This window comes from Mya arenaria, chromosome 7 (assembly GCF_026914265.1).
Source record: "Mya arenaria isolate MELC-2E11 chromosome 7, ASM2691426v1".
Taxonomy (NCBI): domain Eukaryota; kingdom Metazoa; phylum Mollusca; class Bivalvia; order Myida; family Myidae; genus Mya; species Mya arenaria.
The window spans coordinates 35071567-35099382 of record NC_069128.1 but is presented as its reverse complement, the minus strand read 5'-3'; the positions used below and the strand labels follow the sequence as shown (position 1 = coordinate 35099382).

The 27816-nt window shown below is 34.1% G+C and overlaps 1 long non-coding RNA gene across 1 annotated transcript in view; it reads left to right on the top strand.

Moving 5' to 3' along the window:
* The window catches only part of LOC128240083 (uncharacterized), a 66806-nt gene extending 39252 nt beyond the window's left edge, over nucleotides 1–27554 (top strand). Inside the window, exons 4-8 of the long non-coding RNA XR_008262038.1 lie at nucleotides 1131–1238; nucleotides 3126–3232; nucleotides 5442–5600; nucleotides 6004–6216; nucleotides 24211–27554. This is a non-coding gene — a long non-coding RNA (uncharacterized LOC128240083). The remainder of the gene's footprint in view (nucleotides 1–1130; nucleotides 1239–3125; nucleotides 3233–5441; nucleotides 5601–6003; nucleotides 6217–24210) is intronic.
* The last annotated feature ends 262 nt before the right edge of the window (nucleotides 27555–27816 follow it).

Genomic DNA, 27816 nt, shown 5'->3' with positions numbered 1-27816 from the left:
GATATCAGCACAGAAGTATTAGCTTGGAATTGGATGGATACAATGTCAGGACACAGGTAAACAATTAAACAAAACTTCAAATATATTCCTAAATAAATAAATAGGTGTTCTTTTAAGAGATTTAGGAAAGTTGAAATATTTTCCCATTAAAATTTATTGCCAGAACCTCCAATTGGATTAAGCCCATTGCCAATGTTACCAATTGGAAGATTCCAATGGGACAATGTTCCAATTGGAGTTTTCCAATTTCCTGACTTTTCCCATATTGAATTGTGGGAAATATCCAATTGGAAAAAATGGTCCACGGGATTTTTTTTTACAAAAAATGATAAAAAGTACTATAAACGCACTTTTTCTAGATAACATTATAACCATTAATGATAATGATTGTTATTAATCACTAATTCCTTTTTTGAAAATGTGGGAGAATTTTCCAACAAAAAATGTTGGGCTGATTTTCCAATTGGAAAAACCATTTTTCCAATGGGAAGGCCATTTTCCAATGGGACTCCCATTGGAAAATTTGACTTTAAATGCCAAAAAAACATATTTCTAAATTAAATTTCAGGAAACAAAAAATATCTCTTATTAGTATTACCTAACACATTTTAAAAATACAAAAATAAAAAACATTTGGTGAAAAATAAAAAAAATAAGTTTGCAAAAATTCCGGATTTGCAAACTTAATCCGGATGCTGTTAAGTATGAAAAAAAGAGTATTCAAAGGGGTATTGTTGATCACTTCCTTTCACGTGGAGAAATTAGCCTTACAACCTTTGTTAAACAAAAACAAGATTTCTATATACATTTATGTATAAGAAACACTGTATTTCTTAAATTATGGCAGTATCATAAAATTTCAATCCATATAATTATGAATCTTTCTTGGTAGTTCTGTTGTGTTCATTTTGCTTCGAATATCCAAAAACTACCAGCAAAATGGTGGTAAACACATACTCGAGTTGGCATGATCTATCCTCCAATACTAATACAATTGCAATAATGCTGCATAGATTTACCCACTCTCCCATAAGACAGTGTGATTTAAGATGCACAAGCTAGTTCCCGAGAGTATATGGTTCTTTCACTTCTATGCATAGTCTAAGCATGCATGCTATCCTTCATTGCAGATTCACAATATGGAATCGAAAGGAGCTGACAGGGTAGACTGATATATTAAAACACAGATGATAACACAGAAAGACGTTTCAACAGCGGTAGTCTTCGATATGTTAAAGGTACATTGAAGATGTATTCAACTCACATGTATCTCTACCTGAGTGAGGTTTCTTTTCAATATTGTAACCGTAGTCATAATAAAAAAGCATATCAAGAAGAAAATTTTGCTAAAATTTCACATTCACCTTCAGGTAATATCACTCTTGCATTTCATATTCAAAACAAAGATACGTGAAACAATACTATTTAAATGCAAAAGTCAATGTATTTGGCAGACACATAAAAAAATGAATTGTCTGAATACGTGAAAGTAATTTAAATTCCGTATTGAGAGCACAAACATATCTGTATATCAGCATTGTCAAAAAATATACAATTCTACCGTTTTCATTGCATATTTTCCAGGCCTAAGACATTTATCTAGGTAAACATGCCCTTTTGTGCATATTTTGTAAGTGATGATAATATCTGATTCATTCGGCCACAAACATTTATGAGTGTCTAATCACCTTACAATAAAAATAGACAATTAGCATGAAATCATTCGGGTTTGAATAATAACTAAACTTTGTTTTTAAATATGAAAACATTCAACTAATCATCGAAGTTACAATGTTTTTTTACTGCATTAATATTTCAAATGCATGTGTGCTCGCCGATTTAAATTCACATATATTTTAAATGGATGTTTTACAGAATATTGTCATGCACTGATAATTAAACGTCAAATTGATAAATTGTAAGGGATGAAAATATATCCTTTTTAACTAGTTTACACTATGTGACGACAAATGACGATATTGGGGCGGGCAGACAGGTGGCATCAAACTCACATATGAAACTGAACAATTTCAGTAATAGTAGACATATCTTGTATTTGGTGTTCCTAGAGTTAAGGTCAAGGTCACTGTTACCGGTACTTCAAAAAACAGTTAAAATAGATTAACTTAAATTGTTAGGGTTGACATACCTTGACTAAACTTGATATTAAAGAAGACTTTAAAGATGCCTTTCATTGGATTGCGTTTTGGGTTTCAAGGGTCAAGGTCAAGGTCACTGGTTCTAAAAATAAAAAAAGCAGTTTTAACTAAATAACTTTAGTTAAGGTTGACATATCTTATACCAGCTTGATATTAAGAAAGAGTTTATGGATATCTTTCATGGCTTGTGTTTGGGGTCCTAATTAGAGTCAAGGTCACTGTTACTAAAAATAGAAAAACTGTTGAAACTGAATTATTAGTTAAGGTTCACATACCTTAACCAAACTTAGTATAAAGGAAAAGTTTACGGACAGTCTTTTCATAGGTTTGCGTTTGGGGTCCCTAGATACAAGGTCAGGGTCACTGTTTCTAAAAATAGAAAAAAGTTGAAACTAAATAACTTTAGTATTACATTAAAAGGTTGACATATCTTAACCAATCTTGGTATGAAGGAAGATATTATTGATACCTTTCATGAGATTGCGTTTAGGGTCCCTAGGGTAAAAGTAACTGTTACTAAAATGCAATGACAAACAACACAGTTCAAAATGAGCATAAATGTTCAACATTGATTTTGATTGCTGTCCTCTGATACCCGTGTCTTTGACAAACTTCTTTTTTTTTAAACTACATAAATTTTTTACCATGAGTACAGTTTTAAAGCATTTTTTGTCAGATGACCTTTACTTGGCACGTAGTAAAATAGTTAATGCAATTAATCTGCTTACAATACTTTCTGTCCTGAGATGTTGAACGCAAACACAAAACGTGATATTTATGTATGTTGCCTTTTACCCATACATACATGCTCTTGATTAAAAATGACCACAAGGGCCATGCCAGTAGAGCATAGGCCCTTATGGGCCTCTTCTTTACCAAAACTGTGAATGTCTCGATGCTAGATAAAACCTTCTTAAATAAATAACCCTGTATGCAGTTATCTAGATTTTTATGCTCCTATTGCAGATACTGCTGTGGGTGTACATGGACTTCTGAAGCATCAGTGTGATTTACCACCTGTGTGAAAGCAACATCTCCAGCCAGAAATAATCATCCAATTCCTGAGCAGCATGGTAAGCTTTTGCATATTAATTTCCAGACCTCCTTTGCCTAAGCTTTGTTTTGTTTGTTTTACAAAAGGATGCAAGACTTTTCCAAAAGGGATGTACTTTGGTTAACATTGACAAGGCAAGTTGACATTTTTACTAGTGATTATATACCATCCTAACCCTAACCCTAACCCTATTGTAGTCATGTTGGAAAGGAGTCGCGAATATTTGATACCGATTTTCCTAATAATCGTTTTTTTTAATAAAGCTACGCACATAAAGATCAATACAAGTCTGACACGATATGAAATAAAGAGATCACCAGGTCATATCTAGCTGATTTGGTGGGGGAATGGCTTGAAAACGGTCGGCGGATTAATAAAGACGGTTAAGTGGAAGAAAAGGCAATAAGACAATAATTATTTGTATTGTTTCTGATGTTTCAAAAACTGTAGTTTATTGTGATAATTGCAATTAATCGGTTACATAGAATTGTCGGTAAATAGCCAGTTATATGACTGTATCATTTCAAACTCTTATAAAAGTTTGAATTTAAAATGGACATACCAAATCCGCCTAAAAGTTTAAGTGTTCTGCTAATATCAATTTAAGAAAATATTTCAAAAAATTATCTCCGAAAATTAGCCTTTTTTCAGATTGGTACCACTTTTTCCAATTTATCATAAATGTGATTGCCAATGGGAAACAACATTGTTTTTTTATCATTTGGCACAAATGTGTCTTTAATTTCCTGAATGCATGTGTGAACCGATAGATAAATAATGTTATAGAACCAATTAATGACCTTATGTAGCATTAGCTCTTAAGGCATTGCAAGAAGTAAATGGTTTTATATCTATGTGCATTTGAGAGAAACCCCCATACTGACCTCCCATTTCAACAGTGACAATAAAATGTGCCAAATAACCTCATCAAGTTCACAGTTAATATTTATGTCTCCCCAATTCATGTGGAGACAAATTGTTTTTGCCCTGTCAATCAGTCAGACTGTCAGTCCATCGGTCCGTAAGTCAGTCAGTACATCACACTTAGTTTCTACTCAAGAACTATAGAACTCTTAGACCCATACTTGTTATGCTAATTGGTCGTGACTAGAAGACGTCCACTATTGATTTTGGGGTCACAAAGTCAAAGGTTAAGGTCTCTGTGACCTTGAGGTGAAGAAATGGTTTCCGCTCTGTAACTTAAGATCCTTCGAGTCAAGGAAATGCATTCTTGGAATGCTAATTGTTCATGACTAATAAATAACCACTATTGATTTTGAGATCGAAAGGTCAAAGGTCAATGTTACTTCCAGGAAAAAAAGGATATGTTGGCAGTGACCTTAAGCTTAAACATGGTTTCTGCTCAATAACTAAAAAAAGCTTGTACCAAGGAACTTCCTACTTGGTATGCTAGTTGTTCATGACTAGTAGATGACTCCTTTTGACTTTGAGATCAGTAGGTCAAAGGTCAAGGTCACCATGACCTTCAGTTGAAAAAACGGTTCCCACGCAATAACTAAACTGGCACACTGGCAACCAGGAATTTCATACTTGGTATGCTACTTGATCATGACTAAAAGGTGACCCCTAGTGATTTTGAGATCAAAAGTTCAAGATTACCTTCAAGTAAAAAATGATATTTTGGTGGTGACCTTTAGCTTAAAAATGATTTCTGCTCAATAACTAAAGAACTCTTGTACCCAGGAAATTAATACTTGACTTAATACCGTCAGTCTGAAATCACACTTTGTTTCCGCTCAATAAATAAAAAATTCTTGCACCCAGGAAATTTATACTTGGTATGCTAGTCGGTCATGACTAGTGGATGACCTCTATTGATTTTGAGATCAATAGGCCAAAGGTCAAGGTTGCTGTGACATTAATGTGAAGAAACGATTACCGCTCAGTAACTCGAGAACACTTACACCCAAGATCTTAATACTTGGTATGCAAGTTGGTCATGTAGATGATCCCTATTGATGGTGTGATCAGTAGGTCAAAGGTCAAGGTCTTGATTACATTGAGCTGATGAAATGGTTTCCATTCAATAATTGAATAACGCTTGCGCCCAGGAACTTCAAACAATGCAAAATTTGTTTACATTTTCCAGGATTAATCAACAACTCTTTTTTTCTCTTAAATATTTAATACGGTTGAATAAACTTCACTGTTGGTTCATCTCCAGTCCAAAATTACAAATTTCATGTCCATCATTTATTTTTTCTCAGATACCAACACACAATAGGGGAGACAAGCGCATTTTCAAAAAAGCAATCTCTAGTTAGAATAACCTTTGGTTTTGAAAGGTTAGAATATTTGTGGTTGGATGGCCATAGGTGGCAGTGACAGTCAGGGATGGTCAGCATACACTTAAGTGAAAAATAAAGGTAAATCAATGTAGTAAATGTATACAGTATAAATATAAATTACAACTTAAAGGTCCTTTATATTTTTTGTTCAAGCTATATTGGATTGCTTTAACCTTTGCCAACATTATGCAGGGCTAGTTTCACTATATAACTATAAATCAATGGAATCTACTCTCCACTAACAACAGGCCAGATTGTTTAACAGAAGTGCTCCTAAGATGGCCTTATAAAACTCTTTCAGGCCATGTGTTTTGTTTATAACTTGGCCTTTCATAGAAGTGCTTAGGGGACAAGTGGTTTAAACTTAAGAATGATTCTTAAACTTTGAGTTGCATTATGTAGAAAGGAACTTGTATGATTAGATAGGACATAGCATGTATATGGAAAACTAGATGGCATGACCAAAATGTTATATTTTTAGTCTTTCATGCGTACTGAAAACTAACCATGGATACTGGAGGCTAATAGAACCAAGCATGGACACTGGTAAAACCTACCCTGGATGTTCATAGAAACAACCATGGATGCTGATAGAACCTACTGTAGAAGCCGATATGACCAACATTGGACAATATCATGACTTACCATGGCAGTGAAAGAATTGAAGAATTGACCAAAAGCAGTAAAGTTCAAGGTAGGAGGCATCAGTCACGTTAATAGGAAAAGGAAAAGCTTGTTAACACTCTTGAGGTCACATTTATAACTGTATCTTCATGAAAGTTGGTCAAAATGTTTATATTAATAATCTCTAAGTCAATATTTAATCCGGGTTATGTGTGGTCAAAAACTAGTTCATTATGTCAAATTATGGGAAAAGCTTGTTAGCACTCTAGAAGTCACATTCGTGACTGTATGTTCATGAAACTTAGTCAGAATGTTTATAGTGATTAGCTCTAGGCCAAGTTCGAATCTGGATTAGGTGAGCGATACAGGGCCTTCAGGGCTCTGTTTTGTGTTTTTGCAGAAAAACTTAAGTTGATGGAATTTGAAATAAGATTTAATAGAAATGTATTAAGAACTAAAATAGACTAACAAAAATGGAACATAATGACTAGTATCTATTGCCCAGAAACCCCGCAAATAAGCTTCATTAACCATCATTTGAAGTTGTGAAACCTTTTTGTAATTTTGGTCTAAATTTTAAAAGAATCATAGATGATAACTGATACATAAACTATATGTATTAATATATCATATATAAAGTTATTTGGGTTAGTGTTTTAGCCCTATTTTCATTTTCTAGCAAAAATCATGTCTGGCCATTAGTGGTTTCATTTGAATATATAGTTGTGTGTCCTTCCAGAAGTAACCATATGCACCATATGTCTATGTCCTTAAAGATATAACCATAGTCACCATATGTCTGTGTCTTTCAAGACAAATCCACAGTCTCATTATGACTGTGTCCTTTTAAACAAAACCGCAACCACTATATTTATGTGTCCTTCCAAATATAACCACATTCAACATATGTGTGTGTCCTTCCAGATGTTACACAGTCACTATACGTCAATCAAAGGATATTTCAATCATCCACTTTCTTCTGGCACCATTTCTTCTCTTCTTCTTATTCTGAAAACTGTATGGACAGGCCCAGTACCAAACCGCAAAGCTGCCACTAAAACCTTATTCTTTAATTGGTAACCTTTGGTGTATTGTTTATTGTTATATTAAGGTTAAAGGTGAGTCTGTACTAATAAATGTGTGTGTACATTAGTGTTTGCAGTAATTTAATATTTCTATGAGACCATAGTCAAACCCCTGGTTGGGATGAGAGTTGAAACAATTAAAATAACAAAAGATCACAAGCAGGTAGTGACTACCTTCATTCAAGAAAGGAATTTAAAGTATGTAATAACCTAATTCTTGAAAGAACTTAATTCAAGGACAGACTTTCAAGTAGTCAAGAACTTTAATCAAGAAAGGTACTACATGTACAACAAATGAGTAACTTCATTCAGGAAAGAAACCATAACATGTAGTCAAGAACTTCATTCAAGAATGAACCTTCAAGAAGCAAAGATCTTCATTTTGAAAGGACCTTAAAGAATTAAAGAACTTCATTCAAGAAAGGATCTTCAAGGAGTCTAGAACTTATTCAAAGAAGGATCTACAAGAAGCCATAAACTTCATTAACGAAAGGACCTAGAAGAACAAAACAGAACAGACAGTTTATTTGACTTATACAAGTGTACATGTCGTAATACATATAGTTATACATATAAACATGCCACGTATCTAAACTTACAAACATAATATAATGAAATATAATATAAGCAAACATACTATGTAAATTGAATACCAAATAAGTAATATGTTAACTTTGGCAGTGAGGGAATGTTTCATAGATACTATATCAAGTTAAATTATTTATAAGTGAGTTGCGTATAGCAATTGATTCTTTAATATATTTGCAAACATTCATAACATCCTTTTTATTACATAATTCCAATAACTGATGGAATTTGAATACAGATGGAATAACTGATGGAATTTGAATACAGATGGATTATATACATTATATACAGCATTGTTTTATATAAGTTACATGTAACTGATGATATCATTGACAAATACTTATGAGATGATATTCATCCTCTTATGTCTCTACGATTACAACATAAACAATATCTTTCATTATGAGGTATATTATTACGAGGTACATTATTAGTGCATAACGTCCTGTTTGTATTCTCAAAGGGTGTACAGAAAGTCTCAATCTTACAAAGTATAAAGTAAATAATTTTAGAGCTAAATCCAAATATATTTCATAATCAAAGGCCAAAAACTTCACAACCAAAAGACTTATAAATATATGATTGTTTACTCGCATTCTTTTTTTCATGGGCATTGTGTATAATCAAAAAGTAGGTACAACAACATTCATAAACATGCAAAGTAACATTCTACTCTTCTTTGTATTGTTAGAACTACTTCGCCTTTCAGTTTTGAGCCATGATATATGTTTTTCAGGATTTTGTTGTCATTTTAATGTTAGTCATGGTAAATGTATTATGCTTTGATGAAAAATATTTTTGCTCAACTTTGGTTTATGCATTGCATAATATTAGAGTAGTGTTGTTTATTTTTTATTTTTTCTTGTGTCTGTATTGTAGCCACAGTACTTACATTGGGTGACTTCAATGATGTTGTCTTAATTGTGTTTTTATGCTCATTTTATAGCAAAATCTATATCGGAAAAAAATGTTTTATAGTTGCTGTGTTTTTAGCTATTTTAATGGTAGCCAAAGTTAGTGTATGACATGATTGTGCTCAAGGGTCGTACGTTTTTTATGTATTCTAAGTTCTGTATTGGAAGCCTCAGTTTCTTTATATCATGATTTTTTAGTGTGGTGTTTTGGCTTTATTTATTTTTTGCTTATTTATGAAAGCCACAGTAAATGCATCAAGCTTATGTTGTTAATGTTACGTCAGGTTGTTTTGGCTCCACTAAATGGCACATTGGTGTATGTAAGTTCGTGTCATATATTGTCTTGTTTTTCCAGTGTTTTGTGTTAAACTTGGAATTTTTGTGTTAGTGTTGTTGGTTTGTTTTTGGATTCTTTAAAGCCATAATTCCTGCATCAAGAAGCCATGTATCAAGTGATATTGAATGCTTTAGCTCATTTAGGCAGCAATAGTCTATGTTCTATTATATGAGGAAGTATATTGTAAATTTGTGTTTGGCTTATTCAGTGAATTGCATTTTAATATCAGCTTGGTTAATGAAATCTGTTGTATTGTTAGTTTGTTTTAACTGTGTGTGAAGCCGCGCTGTATGAATGAAGTCTGTTGTATTGTTAGTTTGTTTTAACTGTTTGTGAAGCCGTGCTGTGTGTATGCAGTCTGTTGTATTGTAATTTTCTTTTAACTGTTTATAGAGCCTCGCTGTATGTATGAAGTCTGTTGTACATGTACGTTAGTATTTAGCTTTACTGGTCAAAGGCCAGAAGAGCTTATGTGATGGTAATGTGTATGTAGTATGTGCGTCCGTGCGTGCGTCCGTGTGTCCGTGTATCTGTAAACAATTTCTTGTAAACATTTTTTTGTTAACGCGATACAGTCTTCCGTTTTGATTGTATCTCGATGAAACTTGTACAGTATTTAGATAATAATTAGAGCTTGGTTCTTTTCGAAAACTGGCCAAATTCGCATATGCATGCCTAGATAAAGGGTCTTGAAAGTTTTAAATTAAAGAAATGCTATTTTTAGCTAACCTAGTTTTAGCCAGATCCACATGAGTGAATTATATTTTTTAGTCAAGTTTACATGTGTAAACTCAAGTTTAGGACTAAGGGTGAGAATTTGCTTTTTGTACTGCAGTTGATTTTGTGAATTACTCTGCCTTGTTCTTGTTGAAAGCCAAAAGGCCATTTTTTTTAGCTCTAAGTGTCTGTAGTTTGCACATTCATCTGAACAAAATTGGTTGTGAATGTTTGTTCAAGTTATGCACCTGGGGTCATTACTGGCCGCACCCAGGGTTCACAGGTTTGGTAAAATTAAATTGGGATAGGTTTGAAAATCTTCTGTGTGTTTTTGCATCCATTTCAATAGAATTGCTTGCGAATGTTTGTTCAAGTTGATCAATGTTGTCCTCGGATGCCCTTGACTTTGACCTTTTGACCAACTCTTTTTAAATTTTTAAAACTATAGAATTTTTTACCATGAGTACAGTTTTGAAAGCATTTTTTTTTGTCAGATGACTTTTACTTGGCACATATTAAAATAGTTCATGCAACTAATCTGCTTACAATTCTTTCTGGGCTCAGATGTTGAACGTGCAACGTTTTCAGGTAACCCACACACAAAATGTGAACTATATATCTGTTGCCTTTTACCCATACATACATGCTGTGGATTAAAATGACCACAAGAGCCATGCCAGTAGAGCATATGCCCTTTTGGGCCTCTTGTTCACAGTTAGTAAAGCCATGCTATATGTAAGAAGTCTGTTGTATTGTAAGTTTGTTTTTACTGTTTGTTTAACCATGCTATAGGTATGAAGTATGTTATAATGCTAGTTTGTTTTTACTGTTTGTGAAGCCATGCTGTATGTATGTAGTCTGTTGTATTGTAAGTTTGCTTTACTGTTTGTGAAGCCATGCTATATTTATGTAGTCCTTTATATTGTAAAATGTTTTTATTGTTTGTGAAGTCATTCTGTAAATATGAAGTTTGTTGCATTGTAAAGTTGTTCCTTACTGTTTATAAAGCCATGATGTATGTCTGTTTTATTGTTAGTTTGTTTTTACTGTTTGTAAAGCTATGCTGTATGTATGAAGTATGGTGTGTTGTAAGTTTGTTTTTACTGTTTGTAAAGCCATGCTGTTTGTATGTTGTATTTTGTATTGTAAGTTTGTTTTCATTGTTTGTGAAGCCATGCCATGTTTATGGATTTGGTAGTATTGTAAGTTTGTTTTTACTGTTAGTAAAGCCATGCTGTAAGTATAGAGTATGTTGTACTGTAAGGGTGATTTTCCTATATTTAAAGCCATGGTATATGTAAGAAGTCTTTTGCATAACATTTACTGTAAGTTTGTTTTTACTCTTTGTAAAGCCATGCTGTATGTATAACATTTGTAGTATTTTTGTAAGATTGTTTTACTCATTGTTCAGCCATGCTGTATGTATAACATTTGTAGTATTTTTGTAAGATTGTTTTTTACTCTTTGTTAAGCCATGCTGTTTGTATAACATTTGTAGTATTTTTGTAAGATTGTTTTTTACTCTTTGTTAAGCCATGCTATATGTATAACATTTGTAGTATTTTTGTAAGATTGTTTTTTACTCTTTGTTAAGCCATGATGTATGTATAACATTTGTAGTATTTTTGTAAGATTGTTATTTTTACTCTTTGTTAAGCCATGATGTATGTATAACATTTGTAGTATTTTTGTAAGATTGTTTTTTACTCTTTGTTAAGCCATGCTGTATGTTAGGGCATTGTTTTATTGTAAGTTTGTTTTTACTTGTTGTTAAGTCATGTTTATTTATGAAGCCTATTGTATTGTAAGTTTGTTTTTACTCATTGTAAAGTCTTTGATAAGCCATGCTGTATGTATGAAGTATGTTGTATTGTAAGTTTTTTTTTACTCCATGCTGTCTGTTTAGTATGTATTAAGGATTTTGTATTGTAAGTCTTTTGTATTGTATGTTTGTTTTTACTCTTTGTAAAGCCATGCTGTGTGTATGAAGTTTGTTGTATTGTAAGTTTGGTTTTACTTTTAGTAAAGCCGTGCTGTGTGTATGAAATATTTTGCGTTGTAGGTTTGTTTTTACTGTTTGTTAAGCAATGCTGTATGTATGAAGTCTGTTGTATTGTAAGTTTGTTTTTACTTTTTGTAAAACCATGCTGTGTTTATGAAATCTGCTGTTTTGTAAATTTGTTGTTTTTTTCATTAGTTTAGCCATGTACGATTTACTCGTATATTTATGAATCCTATTGTATTGTCGGTCTGTTTTTACTCTTTGTTAAGCGGATGCTTGTATGAAGTCTATTTTATTGTAAGTTTGGCTTTACTCGTTGAAGCCATGTAAGTATGAAGTCTGTTGAACTATAAGTTTGTTTTTACTCTTTGTAAAGCCAAGCTTTATGCATTTAGTATGATGTACTGTAAGTTTGTTCTTTGCATCTTTTTATAGGCCATGATATATACATTCTTCTTACGTTTGATTTGGCTCCATACTGATTGTTTTATATCTTTATATGTTATATGTTTGATTTATGTTGATTATTTAAAACTCCCTCCCAGGTTTTTTTTATTTTTACCTTACCATTTCAAATGGATGGAGTATGTTGTCTTGTAAGTTTGCTTTTGTACTATCATTGTAGCCATGCAATATCTATGTATAGATTCTGGCATATTGTTTGTTGTTTGGGCTTTATATGGTAGCGATCCTACATGTTTAAAGTTTGGTGTTGTTTTTTTAAGTTTATAAAACTATGAATTGTAGCCATGCTATGCATATAACGTCTGTTCTAGTGCAAGTTTGACTAAAATTGTCATGTTATGGCAGCCATGCTATATGTATGAAGTATTAAAATTTTGTATTATTAGAATGTTATCATTTTTAATTATTAAACCTGGTGTATTGTTTGTTTTGGCTTTTTATTAAAGCCATGCAACATGTATTCAGTCCGGGGTAATATGAGAGTGTTTTGGGCTCTTTATTATAGCCTTCCTCTATGTATGAAATATGTTGTATTGATAGATTGTGTTTGGCTCTTTATGGTAGCCATGTTACTTGTATGAAGTCTGAGGTATTGTTAGGTTGTACATGTATTTGGTTCTTTATTGTAAGCCTATTAAATGAATGAAGTTTGGTGTACTGTTAGGTTGTGTTAGGTTCTTAATTGTAACTATGTTATATATATATATATATGAAGTATGGTGTATTGTTAGGTTGATTTTGGCATTTAATTGTAGCCATACTATATTACATTTATGAAGTATGGTGTATTGTTAGTTTGAGTTTGGCATTTAATTGTAGCCATACTATATTACATTTATGAAGTAAGGTGAATTGTTAGATTGAGTTTGGCATATAATTGTAGCCATGCTATATCATATGTATGAAGTATGGTGTATTGTTAGGTTGTGCTTGACCTTTCACTGCAGCCATGCTACATCAAATGTATGAAGTATGGTGTATTGTTAGTGTTTTTTATCGCTTTATTATATCCTTGTTAGCTTGTTTTGGCTCTTTATGGTAGCCATGCTTTGTTATATGTTGTGTTGTTAGTTAATTTGTGTATTAATATAATTATAATACTATTTATATATTTAAATAAGTGCCTGTGTATTGTTAGTTTGATTTTTATGGCTATATGTATGAAGTCTGGAATATTGTTAGAATTGTTTTTGCTCTTTATTGTAGCCATGCTTTATGTTTAAAATCTTGTGTATTGTCTGTTTGATTATTGTCAGTTTATGTCAGCCATGCTATATGTACGAAGGATGGTGCATTGTTAGGTTTATATTTTTATGATAACCAGGCTACATGTATTGAATTTGTTGTTTGTTTATTTTTGGCTCCTTCTTGTACCGATGCCCTATTTTTGCAATATGTGTATTGTTGTTTTCTTATTGGCTCTTCATTGTGGCCATGCTAAACATAATAAGGCTTATGTATTTTTATCTTTATATCTTTATGGTGGCCATGCTTCATTTAAACATGGGTTAAATATGTTGTATTTTTATATTGTTTGTATTTTATGAAAGCCATTTTCTGTGTATGGAGTTTGGTGTAGTGTTAGTTTGTTATAGTGTCTTTTTCGTAGCCATGTAACATGTATTTAATATGTTGTGTTGATATTTTTGTGAAAGTCTTCCTCTGTGTATGACTTGTCTTGTATTGTTGTTGTTTATTCTTATTCTTATTATTATATCCTTGCTGTATTTATGAAGTATGCTGTGTTGTAAGTTTGTTTTGGCTCTTTATTTCGGCCATGCTATTTGAATGATGCCTTGAGAATTGCTTATTTGTCTTTTTATGATAGCTTTTCTATATGTAAAAGGTCTGTGTAATCTAAGTTTGTTTTGGGGTTTATTAGTAGCAAAACCATAATTATGTATTTGATATGCTGAATTGCCATGTTTTGTTTAAAACAATTATATATGAAGTCATGTGTATTTTAGTGTTTGTTTCCTTTGAAGAAGCCATGCAAATAGTATGAAGTCTGATTTATTGTTAGTTAATTGGTGTTACATTATTAAAACCATGTTCCATGCATAAGGTCTGTTGTACCTTATTGTGTGTGACACTATATTGTTAATCTGATCATGAAATAGAAGTCTTTTTATATGTATGTGGATTGTGATTTTTTAGTTTGTTTTTTCCCCTTTTATGGCCACATGTGTCGAGTAAAATGTGTTGGTACTTTTATTATGTTTTTTTTATGGTAAGCTTCCTTGTTAGAGCATATAGTAATATTAGTTTGTTTTTGTCTGTTATGGTACCCATGATGGGTATGAAGTGTGTTGAAATTGTAACTATTTTTAAGTGTTGTTTTAGAGTAGTGCGCCATTCTTTTTGTATGAAATCTGGTAATATAAGTCTTTAATTATAGCAATGCAATTTGTATGTAATTTGTTGAACTTTTTGTCTTCTTTTGGCTCTGTATTGTTTTTGTTTGTTTCTTTGTTATTTTTCTATGGTTGTCATTTTATGGAATTGTAGGCTGATGCATCACAATTTGTGTTTGTAATCGTAAAGTAGCCATGCCATATAATTTATGAAGTATTTGTTTTTGCTTTTTGCTCTTTACAGAATCCATGCTTTATACACACGTTCTGTTGTATTGTTAGAGTGTTTTAATGGTCTGCTTGTAAACTTTTTATATGTTTAAAGGAATTTGATTGTTTTAGTTAATTCTTGTTAATTCTTGTTATATGTATGCAGACTGTTGTGTTGTTAGTTTGATTTTGGTTTTTTGGTAGCCTGATTGCTATATGTATGGTTTGGTGTATTGTAAGATTGTATGTTGCTGTTTTTCATGGTTGTCTTGCTATATGTATGTATTATTGTGTATTGTTAGTTTGTTTTTATGCCCCCGAAGGTGGGCATATTAAAATCGCACCGTCCGTCCGTCCGTCCGTCCGTCCGTCCAGCTCTGTAACTTTCCCTTGTATGGACAGATTTTAAAATAACTTGCCACATGTGTTCCACATACCAAGACGACGTGTGGCGTGCAAGACTCGTGTCCCTACCTCAAAGGTCAAGGTCACAATTAGTGTTTATTCACAATGGAGTGCTGCATATAAGGACATAGCGTATAGGTTGTCGTGTCCGGGCTGTAACTTTCTCTTGTATGGACAGATTTTAAAATAACTTGCCACATGTGTACCACATACCAAGACGACGTGTCGCGTGCAAGACCCGTGTCCCTACCTCAAAGGTCAAGGTCACACTTAGTGTTTATTCACCATAGAGTGCTGCATATAAGGACATAGAGTATAGGTTGTCGTGTCCGGGCTGTAACTTTCCCTTGTATGGACAGATTTTAAAATAACTTGCCACATGTGTTCCACATACCAAGACGACGTGTCGCGTGCAAGACCCGTGTCCCTACCTCAAAGGTCAAGGTCACACTTAGTGTTTATTCACAATGGAGTGCTGCATATAAGGACATAGAGTATAGGTTGTCGTGTCCGGGCTGTAACTTTCCCTTGTATGGACAGATTTTAAAATAACTTGCCAAATGTGTTCCACATACCAAGACGACGTGTCGCGTGCAAAACCCGTGTCCCTACCTCAAAGGTCAAGGTCACACTTAGTATTTATTCACAATGGAGTGCTGCATATAAGGACATAGAGTATAGGTTGTCGTGTCCGGGCTGTAACTTTCTCTTGTATGGGCAGATTTTAAAATAACTTGCCACATGTGTTCCACATACCAAGACGACGTGTCGCGTGCAAGACCCGTGTCCCTACCTCAAAGGTCAAGGTCACACTTAGTGTTTATTTACAATGGAGTGCTGCATATAAGGACATAGAGTATAGGTTGTCGTGTCCGGGCTGTAACTTTCCCTTGTATGAACAGATTTTAAAATAACTTGCCACATGTGTTCCATATACCAAGATGACGTGGCGCGTGCAAAACCCGTGTCCCTACCTCAAAAGTCAAGGTCACACTTAGTGTTTATTCACAATGGAGTGCTGCATATAAGGACATAGAGTATATGTTGTCGTGTCCGGGCTGTAACTTTCTCTTGTTTTATGTTCAGAGGCAATTTAAAATAACTTGCCATATGTATTTGACACGTAAAGGCAAGATCAACTTTTCATGTACTGACCTTGTTCGTAGGTCAATGTCACATTCGGGTGCATTCGTCACATACTGTGACAGCTCTTGTTCTCTTTTTGTTCATATGGTTTTAAAGCCATTTGTATTGTTAGATTTTATTGTTTCATCGTGGCAGGCCTGTTATAAATGTGAAGTCTGTTGTATAGTTAGTTTGTTTTTGGCTCCCCATGGCAGCCATGCTGTAAATGTGAAGTCTGGTATATTTTTAGTTTGGTTTTAGCTCTTTTATGTATGACATGTTAAATGCGTGAAGTCAGTGTTTTAAGGTTTGTTTTTGGCTCTGTTTGGTAGTTCTGCTATTTGTTTGAAGCCTGTTCTTTTTGCTATTCATATTATTTGGTTTGGAGTCATAATTTATATTACATGTTTTGTTTGTTTTATGTTATGGGTAACAAACTATATCTTTTTACATTTTTGCAGTTGAGTGACTTTTAAGCATTAGTTAATATTAATAGTCAATATTAATAGTCATTGGCAACCATGGTCTATGTAATTTGTTAATATATTTTTAATCACTGCCATGTTTTTGTTTTGTTTTTGTCCTAGTTTTGAAACATATATTGAGTGATTTTGCAACCATTCTGCTTTAACTTATTTTTCTCCATTAGAAAATAACACTTTATATATTTAGATTTTCTTTCAAGAACTAAAAGGTAATTGGATTGCATTTAACGTGTGTCTTCCATGTAGCGGGTGTGTCCCTGCAGTCCTATATCTGTCTACTACACATTCTCTTCTTCTAGAACATTCTCTGTCAGCTTGGCCACAAAACATATAAAAAACCTGCTTATTATTTTAAAACAAATAAGCTCTCAAGAATTCCTGACCAATTAGGCCTCGGAAAAAAACAAAAACAAAAAAAATAGTTTTGGCTACCCAACCCAACATACCAAATAGGCACTGACCTTTCCCTTTTTATACTTTGTTGTTTTTAGATCTACTGGCCAAAGAGCTTATGAGATGGTTATGTGTTCTTAGTATATGTGTCTGTAAATAATCGCTTGGAACACGATGCAATCTTCAGTTTTGCTTGTATTTCTATGAAACTTGTACAGTGTTTAAATATATATTTGAGCTTGGTTCCTTTCAAAACAATGCCAAGATTATTGCCCTTGAAAGTTTAAAAAAAATGCTTTTTTAGCTAACCTATTATTAGTCAGGTCTGCATGAGTGAATTCTATTTGTAGCCATGTTAACATGTAAAGTCAAGTCTAGGATTAAAGGGAGACAACTTGCTTTTTGGTTCTGCAGTTGATTTTGTCAATTTAATTCCGCCTTGTTCTTGCTGAAAGCCATGTTCTGTATTTCTGTAAATTGTTCAAATTGTGCACCCGGGGTCAGTACTGCCCACACCAAGTGTTCACAAGTTTGTACACTTAATTTGGGAAATGTTGAAAAAGTGTTCGTGTTTTCGCGCATCCATCTCAGCATAATTGCCTGTGAATGTTTGTTCAAATTATGCCACTGGGGTTATAACTGGTCATCCAACGTGTTCAAAGGTTTGGACTTGCTATTTTGAATAAGGCACAATTTAGTGATCTGCTACCAGTGTTGTTCAAATTATGACCATTGGGTCAAAGCTGGCACTGCCCCCTGGGGTCACAATTTTTCTAGAAACTTATTTAAGACATTTTTCAAAATCCTCTTGTTTCAAACCACAAAGCTCGTACCTTTGATATTTGTTGTAGAGCATCATATGATGACCGTCGAGCAAAGCATTTGCAAATATGCCCATTGAGCTAAAGCTAGCCCCACCCCTTTTGATTTTTAATTTTTAAAGCTACAGCAATGATATTTAGACCATGTCTACAGTTTTGCAAATGAGAACCAATGTTGTCCTCGAATGCCCTTAACTTTGACCTTTTGACCAACTTCTTTATTTTTAAAACTACAGAAAATTTGTCCATGTCATACAGTAATATTAAGCAATTTTTGTGTCGCCTGAAAATACGACATATAGGGGTTACTTTTGTCGGCGGCGGCGGAGGTGACGGCGGCGGCGGTGGCGGCGGCGGCGGTGGCGGCGTCGGCGGCGGCGGCGTCCGCGTCCCATTTTCGCTTGTCCGGGGTATATCTCCTAAACTATTAGTGGTATCAACTTGAAACTTCATATGTACATAGATCTAATTGAGGGCAAGTGCAGTGCACAAGAACTGTTGCTCTTGCTTCCATATCTTTTAGAGTTATTGCCCTTTGTTATTTTTCATGCTTAAAGTTTTGTCCGGGGCATATCTTGTACAATATAAGAGTTATCAACTTGAAACTTCATATGTAGATAGATCTCATGGAGGGCAAGTGCAGTGCGCAATAACAGTAACTCTTGCTTTCTTAGTTTTAAAGTTATTGCCCTTTGTTAATTTTCATGCTTAAAGTTTTGTCCGGGGCATATCTTGAAGAATATAAGAGGTATCAACTTGAAACTTCATAGCTAGATAGATCTCATTGAGGGCAAGTGCAGTGCAGAATAACAGTAACTCTTGCTTTCTTAGTTTTAAAGTTATTGCCCTTTGTTAATTTTCATGCTTAAAGTTTTGTCCGGGGCATATCTTGAAGAATATAAGAGGTATTAACTTGAAACTTCATAGCTAGATAGATCTCATTGAGGGCAAGTGCAGTGCAGAATAACAGTAACTCTTGCTTTCTTAGTTTTAAAGTTATTGCCCTTTGTTAATTTTCATGCTTAAAGTTTTGTCCGGGGCATATCTTGAAGAATATAAGAGGTATCAACTTGAAACTTCATAGCTAGATAGATCCCATTGAGGGCAAGTGCAGTGCACAAGAACCGTTACTCTTGCTGCCATATTTTTAGAGTTATTGTCCTTAATTTTCTTGCTTAAGTTTTGTCCGTGGCATATCCCGTAAACTATAGGAGGTTTCAACCTGAAACTTATTCTGTAGGTATATCTGATTGGGGTTCAAATGCCACCTACACTTGAAAGTTAAATGGCAACATTATTGTCTATAAATGAATAAAATGCCAATCTAACAGCTATAATGTCGACAGTAAATAATTCGTCAGGCGACACATCCGACTCGCGGAGTTCTAGTTTGTCAGATGACCTTTACTTGGCACATATTAAAATAGTTTATGCAGAGAGATAAATAGAGATCTGCTAACAACACCAACTGTCCTCAGATGTTGATCGTGCAACATTTTTATGTAACCAAAACACAAAACGTGAAATGTATGTTGCCTTTTACCCATGCATACATGCTCTGGATTAAAAATTATCACAAGAGCCATGCCAATAGAGCATAGGCCCTTATTGGCCTCCTGTGGATAAGTGTGTTTAAACACATAGTTTGAAGCCGTTAAAGTTACTTGAACACTCCTACTTAATGCTGATAATAACATTTTTACATAAAGCATAATAGAAAACGAAATATTTCATTTGAAAAAAAGCCTACATACAAGTACCCTGTTTTGAAAAAGATATAATCCTTACTAAAAAGTTCATTTTTAGCTCGACTATTCGAAGAATATGGAGAGCTATACTACTCACCAAAGCGTCGACGTCACCCCTTGGTTAAGGTTTTGCGTGCAAGCACACATAGGTTAATATCTCAGCAACTACTTGAGGTATTGCATTGAGACTTTATACAATGGTACTCAACCATCCAACCTACTTAATTAACCAATTTTGATAACTCTACTTTGCATTTAATGCCAATAATTAGACCTTTCTTGTTTGACTTAGAAATTTTGGGTAAGGTTTTGCGTGCAAGCACACATAGGTTAATATCTCAGCAACTACTTGAGGTATTGCATTAAGACTTTATACAATGGTACTCAACCATCCAACCTACTCAATTAACCAAGTTAGATAACTCTAGTTTGCATTTAATGCAAATAATAGGCCTTTATTATTTGACTTAGAAATTCTGGTTAAGGTTTGCGTGCAAGCACACATAGGTTAATATCTCAGCAACTAGTTGAGTTATTGCATTGAGACTTGATACAATGGTACTCAACCATCCAATCTACTTAATTAACCAAGTTAGATAACTCTACTTTGCATTTAATTCAAATAATAGGCCTTTATTATTCGACTTAGAAATTCTGGTTAAGGTTTTGCGTGCAAGCACACATAGGGTAATATCTCTGCAACTATTTGTGGTATTGCATTGAGACTTGATACAATGGTACTCAACCATCCAACCTACTTAATTAACCAAGTTAGTTAATCTACTTTGCATTTAATGCAAATAATTGCCCTTTATTATTCGACTTAGAAATTCTGGTTAAGGTTTTGTGTGCAAGCACACATTATTTTGATATCAAAGCAACTACTTGATGTATTGCATTGAGACTCGATACAATGGTACTCAACCATCCAACCTACTTAATTATACATGTAAGATAACCCTAGTTTTATTTTATGCAAATAATTGACCTTTATTATTCGACATAGAAATTCTGGTTAAGGTTTTGCATGTAAGCACACATAGGTTAATTTCTAAGCAACTACTCGATGTATTGAATTGAGACTTTATAGAATGGTATTCAACCACTCAACGTAATTGAATAACCAAGATATATAACTGTATTTTGCAAATAATTGCCCTTTATTATTAGACTTAAAAAATGTGGTTGAAATTTTCCATGTGACCACATTTATGTTATTATCTCAGCACATCATGAATTGCATTGAACTCTAACAGTGATCCATGCATGCTTGGCGAAAACTTTTCAATCCTTACACTGAAAAGCGGCGGAATAGTCGAGCGCGCTGTCTCTGTGACAGCTCTTGTTGTATGCCTTATACCATCCAACAGAAAATAACGTTCAATGCTTATATTAATTGTGTTGGTCATTGTGAAATAAAGAAGTAAGGAAGTGAAATAATTATCCTACCAACATCTTCACAACTAGAGTTTAGAGTAGGGAAAAGCCAAAATATCCATTAGATGATTGGAGCCTTTTTATAAAATAAATATATGTCAAAACAAAGTTTCGACAGATTTAAACTTAATCGTGTGAATTTCTGAATTCAGTTCACAATATAGTGAACTCATGTTTTTCTCACTTCACTCTGAAAAGCCTAAAATATAAAAGTCCTTTCTTTGTGCTGTTGTGGCTTTATTCAAGTAATTGCATGCATATTCCTAGATCATAATGTCACACACTTATATAACTTGCTGTGTTGATAGACCTATTTCAAAAGAAACCATTGACATACCAGTCCTTTTAGCTCACAAGTGCCCAAGGTGAGCTATTGTGATCACTGATCAGTCTTTGTCCGTGGTCTGTCCGTCCAAAATCAACAATTGCTTAAAAAATCATCTCCTCTGAAATTTCAAAAAGCTTCCTTGGGCGTCCCTCTACAAAAATACAACAAGGGATCACGATTGATAAACAACAACAACAGCAACAACAAAATGACTGACTTTAAAAGCATCTCCTCTGAAACTTACACTCCAAATTCAATTATACCTTACAGAAAGTTTCCTTGGGTGACCCAAAACTACAACAAGGAATCATGATTTATCAACAACATCAAAAGCAACAACATCAAAATGGCTGATTTCCTGTTTTGCTTAAAAAAGCATATCCCCTGAAACTAATACTTCGAATTCAATGAAACTTCTACAAAAAAATACAACAAAGAGTCATGATTGATCACAAACAACATTTACAAAATGACCAACTCCCTGTTTTGCTTTATAAAAAACATCTTCTTTAAAACTACCAGTCCAAATTCAATGAAACTATACAGGAATCTTCCTATGGTAACCTTTTTGGATAACCTTCTACAAAAATATAAGGTGTCGAGATTGATCAAATACAAACAACATTCTGGCAAACTTCTTGTTTTGCTTTAAAAGAAATCTTTCTTCTTAAACTACAGGGCCATATTCACTGGAACTTAACAGGAAGCTTCATTGCATCATTATGACTCTATAAAAATACAACAAGGCATTGAGATTGATCATAAACAACAACACAATTGCTGACTTTTTTGCTTTAAAAATTCTCTGAAACTACCGGGCCAAATTTAATAAACTATACAGGTAGCTTTATTGCATGACCCTTCACAAATATAAATTTAGGCATCATTATCAGTAAAGATTTGTTTTAATTGCAACATTTTTATACAGAGTTGTAGCCATTGAAAACATGAATGGCATCTGAAATCTGTATAAACAAATTCTGAGCTTCTTTTCCTATAACTAGACATTTACTGTGTCACTGTTTACGTAGCCTGTTTCAACATAACTAACTAGACATGTACTGTTTCACTGTTACCATAGCATGGGTTTTTACATGTCTAGGTATTGTGTCACTGTTATTATAGCCAAGGCTTTTACATGTCTAGGTACTGTGTCACTTTTGTCATAGCCTGGGTTTCAGCGTATCTAGAATCTGTGTCACTGTTGTCATAGCCAGGGCTTTTACATGTCTAGGTACTGTATCACTGTTCTCATAGCCAGGGCTTTTACATAATGAAACCTGGTTATTAGAATGACGAACGTCGTTGTTCGGGCGTTCATCCGGGCGGCGTCAAACTCACCTATTAAACTGAATAACTTTAGTAAGGGTTCACATATCTTGACCAAACTTAGTCTATAGAAAGAGTTAATGGGTACCTTTCATGAGATTGCGTTTAGGGTCCATAGGATCAAGGTCAAGGTCACTGTTACTAAAAATAGAAAAATGGTTGAAACTGAATAACTTTAGTTAGGGATGACATAATTAGCTTGACTAAACTTGGTCTGTGGGAAGAGTTTATGGATACCTTTCATGGGATTGCGTTTAGGGTCCCTAAGGTCAAGGTCAAGGTCACTGTTACTAAAAATAGAAAACGGTTGAAACTGAATAACTTTAGTAAGGGATAACATATCTTGACTAAACTTTGTCTATAGGAAGAGTTTATGGAGACCTTTCATGGAATTGCGATTGGGGTCCCTAGGTTCAAGGTCACTGTTATTAAAATAGAAAAATGGTTGAAACTGAATAACATCAGTTAGGGATGATATATCTTGACTAAACTTTGTCTATAGGAATAATTTATGGAGACCTTTCATTGGATTGCGTTTGGGTTCCCTAGGTTCAAGAAGGTCACTGTTACTAAAAATAGGAAAACATTTGAAACTGAATAATTTTAGTAAGGGTTGACATATCTTGATCAAACTTTCTATAGAAAGAGTTTATGGATACCTTTCATAGGATTGCGTTTTGGTTCCTTAGAGTCAAGGTCAAGGTCACTGTTACTAAAAATAGAAAAACAGTTGAAACTGAATAACTTTAGTTAGGGTTAACATATCTTGACCAAAACCAGGTATAAAGGACGAGTTTATGGATACCTTTCATGGGATTGCGTTTGGGGTCCCTTGATTCAAGGTCAAGGTCACTGTTACTAAAAATCGAAAAATGGTTAAAACTGAATAACTTAAGTTAGGGTTGACATATCCTGACCCAACTTGGTATAAAGGAAGTGTTTATGGATACCTTTCAATCGATTGCATTTGGGGTCCATAGGGTCAAGGTCACTGTTATTAAAAATAGGAAAACAGACACAGGCTGAAGTTCTTCTGTCAATCATTAAATCCCTGGTTTCGTCGCATTGCGGCGTTTCTTGTTCATTCCTACATTTGGAAAATGTTGGCGTTTGGTTGGTTTAACAAAAAATATAAAAAGTTACAATTTCTTCACTTATATGTTGTTGTTTTTTCTTCTATATATAAAGAAAAACACTGTGTCTTCTTCTGTTTCAAACTTAAAGTAATTAATTAAATATTGTTGATAAAATATATATTCGAAGTGAACACTTAATTTGCCTCTGATGATTCAATAATACATCTGTTTTATACTTCCATAAGCATATTCCTCAGGACCCCTACATCTCTACATAGAGGGACACGCAAACAGCCACATCATATTCCTGAGGACCTTTACATATCTACAAGAAGGGACACACAAACAGACACATCATATTCCTGAGGACGTTTACATATCTACTAGGAGGGACACATAAACAGACACATCATATTCCTGAGGACCTTTACATCTCAACATAAAGGGTCACACAAACAGCCACATCATATTCCTGAGGACCTTTACTTCTCAACAATGAGGGACACAGAAACAGACGCATCATATTCCCGAGGACCTTTACATCTCTACACGGAGGAACACACAAACAGCCACATCATATTCCTGAGGACCTTTACTTCTCAACCTAAAGGGTCACACAAACAGCCACATCATATTCCTGAGGACCTTCACATCTCTACAAGGAGGGACATACAAACAGCCACATCATATTCCTGAGGACCTTTACATCTCAAAATAGAGGGACACACAAACAGCCACATCATATTCCTGAGAACCTTTACATCTCAAAATAGAGGGACACACAAACAGCCACATCATATTCCTGAGAACCTTTACAACTCAAAATAGAGGGACACACAAACAGCCACATCATATTCCTGAGAACCTTTACAACTCAAAATAGAGGGACACAGAAACAGCCACATCATATTCCTGAGGACCTTTACATCTCAACATAATAGAGGGACACATAAACAACCACATCATATTCCTGAGGATCTTTACAACTCAAAATAGAGGGGCACACAAACAGCCACATCATATTCCTGAAAACCTTTACAACTCAAAATAGAGGGACACACAAACAGCCACATCATATTCCTGAGAACCTTTACAACTCAAAATAGAGGGACACACAAACAGCCACATCATATTCCTGAGAACCTTTACAACTCAAAATAGAGGGACACACAAACAGCCACATCATATTCCTGAGGACCTTTACATCTCAACATAGAGGGACACATAAACAACCACATCATATTCCTGAGGATCTTTACAACTCAAAATAGAGGGGCACACAAACAGCCACATCATATTCCTGAGGACCTTTACATCTCAACATAGAGGGACACATAAACAACCACATCATATTCCTGAGGATCTTTACAACTCAAAATAGAGGGGCACACAAACAGCCACATCATATTCCTGAAAACCTTTACATCTCAACATAGAGGGACACATAAACAACCACATCATATTCCTGAGGATCTTTACAACTCAAAATAGAGGGACACACAAACAGCCACATCATGTTCCTGGAGACCTTTACATCTCAATATTTAGTGACACACAAACAGCCATATCATATTCCTGAGGACCTTTCAGAAAATTGAGTTATTGTCCTGTGTTACGTTTCTTGATCAGAACCATTTTTGAAAACTACAGGATGTATTTCAACTACACAGGATAGTTAAGCACAATGAGAATAAGTAGAGTGTACAAGAAACTGTTAAAGCTACTAACAGATCGTTTGCCCTTTGTAACTTTTTCATAACGAGCTGGCTCCGATTTCGCGAAACTACTTTAGCTTTACAGGCTTAAGTAGCTTATTTCAAACTGCCAAAATATATATTTAACTAGATTTTGATCAATCATAAAAACCTCTTCTGATAATCATGATGATAATTCCTTTCTCAAGTATAAAATCTCTTAAAGAAGTAAACATTATTATTGAAATCCAGAAATAGTGAGCTTAGCTTAATCCTGTTTATAGGGACTTCAGAAGATTCGAGATTTCGGGGCCAGAGCATTTCTTCAACATTTCTAGATCAAATTCAGTGGAGCTTCATTCAATGATAGAATTGAATGAGAGTAAGTACATTATACAAGAACTACTAGTCAAGTTATTGCCATGTATGACATTTTTCCTTGTCCGTAACTTAAAAATACTTGTTAGAACTTAATTAAACTACATACAATTGTAAAGCACAGTGATAATAAGTAAAGTTGACATAACACTATTATACCTTATAAAGATGGCATTATTCCCCTGTCCGGAACATAACTACTTGATGAAACTTTATGAAACATTTTAAAGCACAATGAGCGGAAATCCATTGTATAAAAAGCATAACTCTATTTCAGCTCAGTGCAGAGCTACTGCCCTTTGTCACTTTTTTGTTCGGAAAACTTAAATACTACTCGATGGAATTTAATTTACAAGTCTGTTTTAGGGAATATTAGAATAATAAGGAATGCTACACTTCTTTCCCTAGCGCCGGTTGGTGTCTCAGTTTGTTGAAGGATTTGCATAATAGCAACAATACATTCAAGATCTAAGAAAGTATATCATGTATTGATTGAAAAAATTATATGTGTTCTCAACATAACTTAATAATTATTAATGATTGTTTGATTATACGTATAGGAAAACAAAGCAAATTATGGACCTTTTTCTTTTGACTTGGACATTCTGATTAAGGTTTTGCATGTAAGCACACATATCAGCCACTAGTTGATGCATTGATTGTATTTCGACTTTATACAATGATACTCAACCTTTCATCCCAATCAAATAACCAAGTTTAATTGTGACATTTGTACTCAACTATCCAACCTCTGATTAGGCCAATTGTATAGTTCTTTTGGGTTGCTTATGGCTTTTACGTCAAAACAAATTGTTTAAGTTTTGCATGTTAGAAAACAGCATACTTGATAAATCGCATTGAAACTTTATACAAAGGTACCACACTGTCTTTCAAGTAGTGTTTGTTTCTTTTTTATTCAATTTCTTTCGTCTGGTTTAGGTTTTGCATGTTATCACATTTAATTCAATAGCTCAGCAATTACATCATGTACTACACTTTATTAAAAAGACGCCCTAACGGTCATATTTTTGCTTACGGTTTTACTTGTTAGCATATGAAATTCAATCTAACATCTAATCCATGTATTGTTTTGAAACCTTATACAGTTTGCTCACTCTGGATTGCATATAATGCAAATCTGGCAAAGTTCTTTGGGCTTAAGCTTTTGCGATAGAGGGATTGTTCGTCGTCAACATTTTTATCGTAACAACAACTTTATCACTACGACAAGATCAATTAAACTTCGCAGGAATGTTCCTTGGGTGGTTCTTATCCAGATTTCGATAAAAGTGATCCAACTAAGGAACGGATTGCGGAGTTGATGTGTGTGTGGAGTCCGAAGGACTCCACGTGTACTTTGACCAGCCCAATTGCGTTCATATCCCCGATAATGACATCAACCCAGCAATTAATTCCTTATATTTACACCAATAGTTCATTATTTTTTCAAGAAACGTTAAAAATGTACTTCATTTCATTTCGGATTACCTTTCAGTAATCCTTTCTACTCATTCTGTAAATAGGACGACCCGACTGTTACCGGAAACATTTTTTCAAATGACGTCACAATAACAGGAAAAGATCAACCACTTTAAATCACTTTTAAACGTAAAATTGAAACACTTTTGGCAACAAAACGTTAAAAATATAATAACGGGGCCTGCTGACACGATACAAACAATAACAAGATCAATAGTTTTCATGTATATTGTTATGCGATGAATTGCGATCCGAATATATTCGAAGATGTTGCGTTCATCGATTGATGAACGCAATTGC